We start from the raw sequence: 9598 nt of genomic DNA, 5'->3' as shown, positions 1-9598 counted from the left end.
TCTCTCCGACGGCCCCCCGGAGCAGGCCGGAGGGGCGGGTGTGGGAAGTTCATTGATAAAAAGCGAGTTCCTTCAGGTGACCCTAGGGGGCTCCTGTGTCAGTGCAGAAGTCGGGTATGCTTATAAACAACCCCTGCGACTGCGTTCCTAGTATTCCCTCAGTATCCCTGGCTCGAAAGAGGGCCGATGCCGATGACTCAGCTGGTAAAGAATCCGCCTGCGGATGCAGGAGACACAGAGGAAGTTTCCATCCGTGGGTCGGTAGGATGCACTGAAAGAAAAAATGGCAACCCACTCTAGTCTTCTTGCCTGAAGCATCCCATGGACAGAGGAGCCTGACCGGCTACAGTCTATGGAGACCAGCACCTGGGGGTGGGGGTCCCCTAGATGAGTGCTATTACTGGGGATCAGGGCAGTGTACACAGGTAACAGTCATGAGGGGATTTCATTGGTGGGTTCGAATATCACTAGGTCACAGGGGGAGATAAGGGAAGCTTGAATTGGGGCCACAGCTGCATCGCTCTTGTGTATCTGGTCACCCGGGCGGGGTTCCTACAGCCAGTCTGCGGGAACGCTGAGGCAGAATATTTAACTTAAATATTTTATAATACAAACATATATTACCATATGTAAAATAGACAGCCACTGGGAATTTGCTTTATGACTTAGAGAACTCAAACCTGTGTTCTGTGACAACCTAGAGGGGTGAGATAGGATGGAAGGAGGGAAGTTCAAGCCAGAGGGGCCATACGTATACCTATGGCCGATTCATGTTGATGTATGGCAGAAACCAACACCATATTGTAAAGCAATTATCCTTCAATTAAAAATAAATTTTAAAAATTTAAAAGTTTATGTTACAAGGGTCTTAAAAGACAAGACGCAGAAAACACAACAGGGACGCCTTCAGGAACATTCCATGCCTCGCCTCCTTCACTAGAGCCTCTGCAGTTCCTCCGCCAGCTCTTCTCCAGACCTCTGGGCCCCAGGGTCCTCTGGAGACACCTTTCTCCTGGAGGGATGCTGAAAAAGAACTACCCAGAAGCCTCTGCTACGTTTGGGAGCGCCAGGCTGATGACGTCAATGAAAGGGGCGTTGCCGGCTCGCGTGGTCTGAGGCCGGACTTCCTGCGCCGCCAGAGCAGGATTTTCCTTTCGAGGCTGGTGTCCCCGCACTCGCTAGGATCTGTAAACGGGATTTGGGTTGCTATTTCCACTCCAGGGGACCTTCCTGACTCAAGGGTCGAACCCGCGACTCCTGCATTGGTAAGCGAATTCTTTTTTGTCAGTGATGGGGACGCGGTGTAAAAGGGAGAGGAAGTGTCTTCTAGAATCCCCCTGACACCATGCCGCTGGTGTGGAAGGACTCGTGGGGCAAAGCGCACACCCCACAGTCCGGAGACCGTTCTGTATGTCTCAGCCACACTCCTTCCCAAGTATAGGACCTTGAGCAACTGTCCCTGCTGCCCTTGGCTTTTATATTAAAGTTCCTCCAACTGGATTGAAAGAACTAGAAAACGCGCGTGAGCTACCTGGCGTGTATTCCCGTGTCCAGTGCGGTCCAGGGAGCATCACTCTGGCTCTCTTTTCATGGAGGTGCCTCCTGAGCCCATGTTGATGGCAGAGGCTCATCCCTGGGGGAATCTGACCCTTGGGCTTCCGTGTCCTGTATCCTCTATAAAGATAAGGACTGGGATGGGGAAGAACAGCAGTTGTCTGCAGCACTTTGGGGATTGCTGTTCTACTAGGACAGAGGTGTAAGGACAGTCCAGGAGCCCAGGCCAAGGAATTTACCTTTCAGTTTACAGCCAGTGAATCTAGCTTCCCCCTGACAGTCGTGAATCTATCTTCCTGTTTGTGGTTTGGTTGTATTTGACAAGTGAGTCTGTTCAAATGGTCAGGTATGATGGTGTACAGGAATGTGGGTCCTTTTGGACATAAAAACAAAAGAGGTCCTGCAAAAGAGGGTAACTGCATAGCCATCGCCCTGAGTGCCCTCATCATAGTCTTGATCACTGTCAGAACTTGTCTTATTTGTTACTTTCCCACCCACCTGACGCCCTTCCTCAGTTTATGTCAGAATCACTCCCATCCGCTGTCCCGAGAGAGGCTTTCCCGGTGCCCAGTCACAAGTAGACAGTCACCTCAGTCGTCTCTGTTTTCTTGAGTTCGGAACCTTTAGGTCCTCTGACATGGCTGTTGTTTAGTCACTCAGTCGTGTCCTACTCTTTGCGACCCCACGGACTGCAGCACGTCAGGCTTCCCTGGCTATCATCAACTCCCGGAGCTTGTTCAAACTCATATCCATCAAGTCGGTGGTGCCATCCAACCATCTCATTCTCTCATTGCCTTCTCCTCCTGCCTTCAGTCTTTCCCAGCATCTGACATGGTGGTGGCCCATTTATTTAGTTGCTTGTTTAGGATCTCTTTCCAGTTCCAGAGTGTGAGCACCTGTGGCTGCTCTCTGCTAAGACATAGAGCAGCTGAGCCTGTAAAAGGTGCTCAACAAATGGTTGAGTGAATGAATGGGTCTCCCACTCAGGTGCTCAGGTCACACTTACAATAGTCTTTCTCCCAACTATGGCCCACAGGGCTATCCTAGCTCTGCCCCTTGCTTACCTCCACACTTCTCCCCCTTCTGTTCTTCCCTTGCTCACTGCATTCATTCCTGCCCAGTGTACAGCCTTTGCTCTTGCATTTCGTTTTGTCTGATTCCAGATCTCTGCAGGGCTGTCTCTCCCCTCTCCCTGTGCCTCAGTGTCTCCTCTTAGGATAGTCTTTTCCTGGCCATTTTCCTTCTGGCTGAGATACCCCTGGCTCCCACCTGCCCATCTTCTGGAAACTCTCCGCCATCTTTTGCTGAATGTTCAAGTCTCACATCCTTCCTTAAATTTCAGGTTGTAACTGACTTTCTTTCCCTTCCTTCTTCTCTCCCTCGCTTCCTCCCCCCCACCCCCGCCTTTTTTTTTTCTTTTTTTCCTGCAAGGCATGTGGAATCTTAGTTCCCCAAGCAGGGACCAAACCTGTGGCCTCTAGTGGAAGCATGGAGTCCTAACCACTGGACCATCAGGGAATTCCCTGTGGCTGACTTGCTGGAGCTGCCTGGACCTCAGGCCTCTGCCTGAGACACAGAGTTGATGATGGCCTTTACCTCGTGTGCCGAGTGGGGGGATTAGTAAAAGTCAAAAAGGACATGGCACACTTCACTGTGCCAGCCCTCCCACATCTGGTGTGTGAACATGTTATTTTCTCTTTAGTTCTCAGAATCACGGCACAGTGGGAATGAGCATAGTGTTGATGGTGACACTGATGCTTGGAGAAATGAAAAGATGTTGTGCCTACGGTCACACTGCCAGCGTCAGACTTCAGACTCTTCATTTGAACCCTGGATCTCTGGCCCAGAGCAAGGGATCTGCAGTCACTTGAATGTCAGCGTGTGAAGCCCTCCGCCTGGGCAGGCCCTCAGACAGGGTGAGGGCAGCTCTGGTGCTGTCGCTGCTGTGGCCATTGTTGGAGTTACGTCTCGAGCATTTTTCCCAGAGCACTTCCCTCTGCCCCCAGACCTCGTGGAACACCACTGTCTGTGTCCTCTCCCGTGGCCTCCTGCACCTGAGGCTTTCCTCTCAGCCACAACTGCTTTATGTCCCAAGGCTGCATCTGCTTCCCCCTGAACCCAGCACAGAACTTGGCCATCAGAGGCCTCATGATTCAGGCCTGGGTCTCTGCACCTTCACCAGCACCACGGTGACAGGCCTGATCCCACCCAAGTGCACATCACCAGTGCTGCTGTGTTTGACCCTCCAGGTGGTGGTGACCTTCAAGGATGTGGCCGTGACCTTTACCCGGGAGGAGTGGGGACAACTTGACCTGGGCCAGAGGACCCTGTTCCGGGAGGTGATGCTGGAGACCTGCGGGCTCCTGGTCTCCCTGGGTACGTGCTCAGCTCTTAGACCTGTAGGGACCCCAGGCTCCTCCTGGTTTCTGGCTGATCAGAAGGTCACAGGAGTCACCTTTCCTGCTCCCCACGGGCCCTGCAGTTTGCTGGCCCCTCCTCCTCCTGCCTGATCTGTGTATGTAGCAGGGATCAGAGGGATAGAAGCAGTGTCCCTCTGAACACCAGCCCTCGTCCCGGCACTCAGCACCCTCAGGCTCAGTCTGAGGTCCCTGTTCTTGACTCCTCTGCTGGGAAGCTGACTGACCCAACACGTGGTGGGGTCATGTGTCCTCACAGCTCAGTTAGCAGGGCTATTCTCAGAAGGGGGTGGGGGTCAGGCAGATCTTCATGGCATTTGTCATCAGTGCCACAAGGGATCTCCCTGACCAGCACAGTCTCAGCAGAGAGGCCCCCTGGTTGGCATGACCCTTACATGGTCCGGGGGCCCTGGTGGGTTGCGTGGGACAGTCCTTGGAGGGCCAGGAAGAGCTTTCTCAGGAGGCTGTATATGCTCAGAATCATCAAATGACAGCTCAGACTCTTTGTCCCCTAGCGTGGAAGCAAGTGGCAGACACGTGAGTGGCACCACTGACAGTTAACCACAGCGAGGCACTAGGGGACACTTTTGCTTTCCATCCCCATGAAGCGCTGATTGTGTAGAGGTCTTCGTTCTAATGGGAGTTGTGCTTCTACTGCTGCAGAAGAACGACTCCGTTGTCCTGGAAGGTGACCCTGCCCATCAGCCACTTTGTGCTCCTCAGACTTCTGCATCAACAGGGAGAGAGTGACTATGTTGGCTCCGGCGGTTCAGTCTGATACCAGGAGCAAATTGGACTATATTTCCCACTGCTGCTTGCACAAAGGAAGTGTGTCTGGAATGCAGAGGCCCCTGAAGGTGTCTTATTGTGACCCATGATTAAGGTCAATGAGAACTATAACAGCCTTATTTAGGCAGGACAACTCATAGCCCAGACCCTTCAGGAAGGAATGATTGGTCACCTACTAGGAAATAAAAAAGGAATATCTGAAGTGGTACTGAGAACCAAAGGATTTGGAATGGGTTGCAGAAGAGATACATACTAGTTGTGGTTTTTTGACCATATAGAAATGAGGATAGTAACCTGTAATGTCATAAGTATTTCTTCCTTCTTTTGCCATGAATATGTGTGTATGTTCAATATCTTTCTCTTCCTTCTTTCATCCCCTTATATAACAAAAGTAGTGTTGGGTAGTTCCTGATAGTTCAGTGGTTAGGATTCTGCATTTTCCCTGCAGTGACCCAGGTTCAATCCCTGGTTAGGGAACTAATCCTGTAAGTCACCTAGTTCAGTTCAGTTCAGTTCAGTCACTCAGTCGTGTCCAACTCTTTGCGACCCCATGAATCGCAGCACGCCAGGCCTCCCTGTCCATCACCATCTCCCGGAGTTCACCCAAACTCACATCCATTGAGTCGGTGATGCCATCCAGCCATCTCATCCTCTGTCGTCCCCTTTTCCTCCTGCCCGCAATCCCTCGCAGCATCAGAGTCTTTTCCAGTGAGTCAACTCTTCACATGAGGCGGCCAAAGTACTGGAGTTTCAGCTTTAGCATCATTCCTTCCTAGTACAGCCAAAAAAAACCCCAAAAAGCTGACTTAACATCTTAATATTTATTCACTATATATCATTAAATTTATACTATTTACTTCTGTTTTATGCTTTGGTATTTTGGCCACTAGGCATGTGGAATCTTAGCTTCCTGATCATGCATTGAACCCACATCATTGGAAGGTGAAGTCTTAACCACTGGACCACCAGGGAAGTGCCCATATATCATAGTATTTGGTTGTAGCATATCAAGCAGAAGAGTGACCATCACCCAAGGAATCTGCATCCTTTCTGTAGAAAATGTTAGTGTATTTTCTGTCGTACATAGGATAGTTGTATCATGTTAGGTGGAAGTATGACCTTGTTGTCTTTATTTGGAGGATAGGAATGGTTTGAGTTTCTGTGGATGCCAAATTGACAAGAGCTGGACTTGTGGTGATTAATTTTATATTCAACTTGACTAGGGTGAATGACATCTAGATGTTATTCAAACACCAGTCTAGCTTTTGCTGTGAAACTTTTTTTTTTTTATGGACTGCACCTATATTTTTTATTTATAATTTTTAAATTCATAGATCAAACACATATTCAAAAAGTATGACTTCAACTTAATGGCATATTGTCCCTTAAGTAAGTAGGGGGGAAAAAAGAAAGTAGAAAAGTAAGGCAAATTAAACAAGACTTGGATTCAGTAGCATACTGAAAATTTTAGTAAAACTAGACATCTATTTAATATTGAGATGTAGGTTATAGTCACCATAACGAGGCAATAAAAAGAAATAAAATTACTCCAAGTTAAGGGTAAAATAAAATTGATCTAATTGATCTAGCTGGGCTGGAAGAAGCAAACGCTGGAATCAAGATTGCTGGGAGAAATATCAATAACCTCAGATATGCAGATGACACCACCCTTATGGCAGAAAGTGAAGAACTAAAGAGGCTCTTGATGAAACTGAAAGAGGAGCGTGAAAAGGTTGGCTTAAAGCTCAACATTCAGAAAACTAAGATCATGGCATCTGGTCCCGTCACTTCATGGCAAATAGACGGGGAAACAGTATCAGACTTTATGGGCTCCAAAATCACTGCAGATGGTGACTGCAGCCATCAAATTAAAAGACACTCCTTGGAAGAAAAGTTATGACCAACCTAGACAGCATATTAAAAAGCAGAGACATTACTTTGTCAACAAAGCTCCATTTAGCCAAGGCTATGGTTTTTCCAGTAGTCCTGTATGGATGTGAGAGTTGGACTATAAAGAAAGCTGAGTGCTGAGGAATTGATGCTTTTGAACTGTGGTGTTGGAGAAGACTCTTGAGAGTCCCTTGGACTGCACAGAGATCCACCCAGTCCATCCTAAAGGAAATTAGTCCTGAGTGTTCATTGGAAGGACTCATGTTGAAGCTGAAACTCTAATACTTTGGCCACCTGATGCGAAGAGCTGACTCATTTGAAAAGACCCTGATGCTGGGAAAGATTGAGGGCAGGAGGAGAAGGGGATGACAGAGGGTGAGATGGTTGGATGCCATCACTGACCCAATGGAGATGAGATTGGGTAAACTCTGGGAGTTGGTGACGGACAGGGAGGCCTGGCATGCTGTAGTTCATGGGGTCAGCAAAGAGCTGGACATGACTGAGTGACTGAACTGAAAATTGATCTATGGAGAAAATTTTATGGGGTCTACCAAAAAAAAAAACAAAACAAAAACATATACAGTGGAATACAGAAAGTGAAAGTGAATACTATTCAGCCATCAAACATGAGGAAAAATTTCCATTCGCAACACCATGGGTAGACTTGGCGAGTATTTTGCTCAGTGAAATAAGTCAGACACAGAGAGACAAATTCAGTAGGACAGCACGTATTTGTGGATTTTCTTTTTTGGCCATGCTGCATGGCCTAGGGGAATCTTTGTTCACCGGTCAGGGTTTGAACCTGTGCCCCCTGCAGTGGCAGTGTAACATCTTAACCACTGGACTGCCAGGAAAGTTCCCAGGATATATTCTTAAGTGAAAAACTATAGTCTAGAGCAGTGTACAAAGTATACCATATTTTTTGAGTCATGTAGAAGTAAAAATATATAGGACGGAGATTTAACAATTTGGAAAGACAGGAATGTAAGTTATCACATTTTCTTATGTTATAGTTTTGAGTTTGTAGAAATCTAAGTGTTTTCTATAATGTTTAAACAGCATTCAATCAAAATAGAACTTAAAAATCCATAAAATCAATAGTAAAATTGAAGAAAAAGTGAGAGAGACTGTATGTTATATTGATGGCACATCTAGGACAAAGAAAAGTGGCTTTAAACCTGGAGGAGGGACTTCCTTGGCAGTCCAGTGGTTAAGACTGACTTTCACTGTAGAGGGCATTGGTCTGATCCCTGGTCAGGTAACTTAAGACCCTATGTGCCATGTGGTGTGGCCAAGAAATAAAAGCCCTGAGGAATAAACACACACACACTTGAGTACAAATCTTAACTAGGGGAATCTGAATAAGTTCAGGGGATAGTAACCAAGTCAAACCATTGTGGTGTCATAACACAGTCTTACTGTTAGGGAAACTGGGTAAAGCACACACAGGGTCTCAGCTTGTGAATCACTGATTTTCACCATAAGTATTTCAGTTTAAAAATCCAAGGGAGGAGGAATTCCCTCATGGTCCAGTGGTTAGGACTCTGCTTTCATCCATTTGAATCAACCCCTTTTTAAAAATTTATAATTTATTATTTTTGTTGTGCTGGGTCTAGTCAAGGCTATGGTTTTTCCAGTGGTCATGTATGGATGTGAGAGTTGGACTGTGAAGAAGGCTGAGCGCCGAGGAATTGATGCTTTTGAACTGTGGTGTTGGAGAAGACTCTTGAGAGTCCCTTGGACTGCAAGGAGATCCAACCATTCCATTCTGAAGGAGATCAGCCCTGGGATTTCTTTGGAAGGAATGATGCTAAAGCTGAAACTCCAGTACTTCGGGCACCTCATGCGAAGAGTTGACTCATTGGAAAAGACTCTGATGTTGGGCAGGATTGGGGGCAGGAGAAGGGGACGACAGAGGATGAGATGGCTGGATGGCATCACTGACTCAATGGAGGTGAATCTGAGTGAACTCCGGGAGTTGGTGATGGACAGGGAGGCCTGGCATGCATGGGGTTGCAAAGAGTCAGACACGACCGAGTGACTGAACTGAACTGAACCTCAGTAAGTAAAATTTAAAGAACAGTTAATCTTGGATTTCCTGAGATAAACATCTTCTAAGAATCAGATACCTGAAATGAAGAGATACTTATCAAATTTGTTTGCTCCCAGGACAAGGTCTGCCATGGCAACCTCTGTGCGTCTGCAGTGAGGGCACATAAGCCTGAGATAAAAGTTTAGACCCCCTATGATGTGATCTGGCCCTGGCAAAGTGATCACCTGTAAGTGCACCAACAGTTGTTTGTGTAGGGCATGGAGACAAATTCTGAAAAATGGGGCTTGTAACTACCAAAAGTTATGGAAAATGCTTCATGTGATAGATATCTGTCATCAGTGGAAGAAATTGATGGTGGGAAACTTGTTTTTGAAATAATCAAAATCCCACGGGAATGTATGGGGGAAAAAACCCTGAGTTCTAATCAGTGAGGGAAGGAAAATGCCTACTGGGGATTTTTTAATTGATTTAAAGGCTTTTTGCAAAACATGATTTCTTCCCATAACTCAGCACTGAGGGCAGGGAAACTGAAGGAAAAAGCAGAGTGAGGAGAGTTATAAAGCATATTCACAGTTGTACAAATGAATAAGTATGTATTTTCAATTTGTTCTATATTTCAAGACATTAATATATATCCTAGGAGTTTCAGACATGTTTCTAGAAATAGGGAATATGTCAATGCACAACATTTAAATACATATTTCCCTGCTGGAATTTAGTATTTGATAGAAAAATACAATAAGCAGTTCTTCTATTTAAGTTGCATAGTGTCATAGAAGGTGATAGTTCCTAAGGAAGTAAGGGCAGCAAATGGGTGACCAAAAAAATAAGTAAGGAGTTTATGATGAGTCCATTCATTAAATTGAGTGTCCATATTTGGACCACTAGTGAAGAT

At 46.6% G+C, this 9598-nt stretch overlaps 1 non-coding gene across 1 annotated transcript; it reads left to right on the top strand.

Moving 5' to 3' along the window:
* Window positions 1-5165: 5165 nt before the first annotated feature.
* On the top strand, window positions 5166-5237 carry TRNAE-UUC (transfer RNA glutamic acid (anticodon UUC)). The gene has a single exon. It is a non-coding gene; the product is annotated as a tRNA-Glu (tRNA).
* Window positions 5238-9598: the final 4361 nt, after the last annotated feature.

This window comes from Bos indicus, chromosome 18, assembly GCF_029378745.1.
Source record: "Bos indicus isolate NIAB-ARS_2022 breed Sahiwal x Tharparkar chromosome 18, NIAB-ARS_B.indTharparkar_mat_pri_1.0, whole genome shotgun sequence".
Classification (NCBI taxonomy): Eukaryota; Metazoa; Chordata; class Mammalia; order Artiodactyla; family Bovidae; genus Bos; species Bos indicus.
The sequence above is the reverse complement of the archived record's forward strand: the minus strand, read 5'-3'. Positions and strand labels throughout refer to the sequence as shown.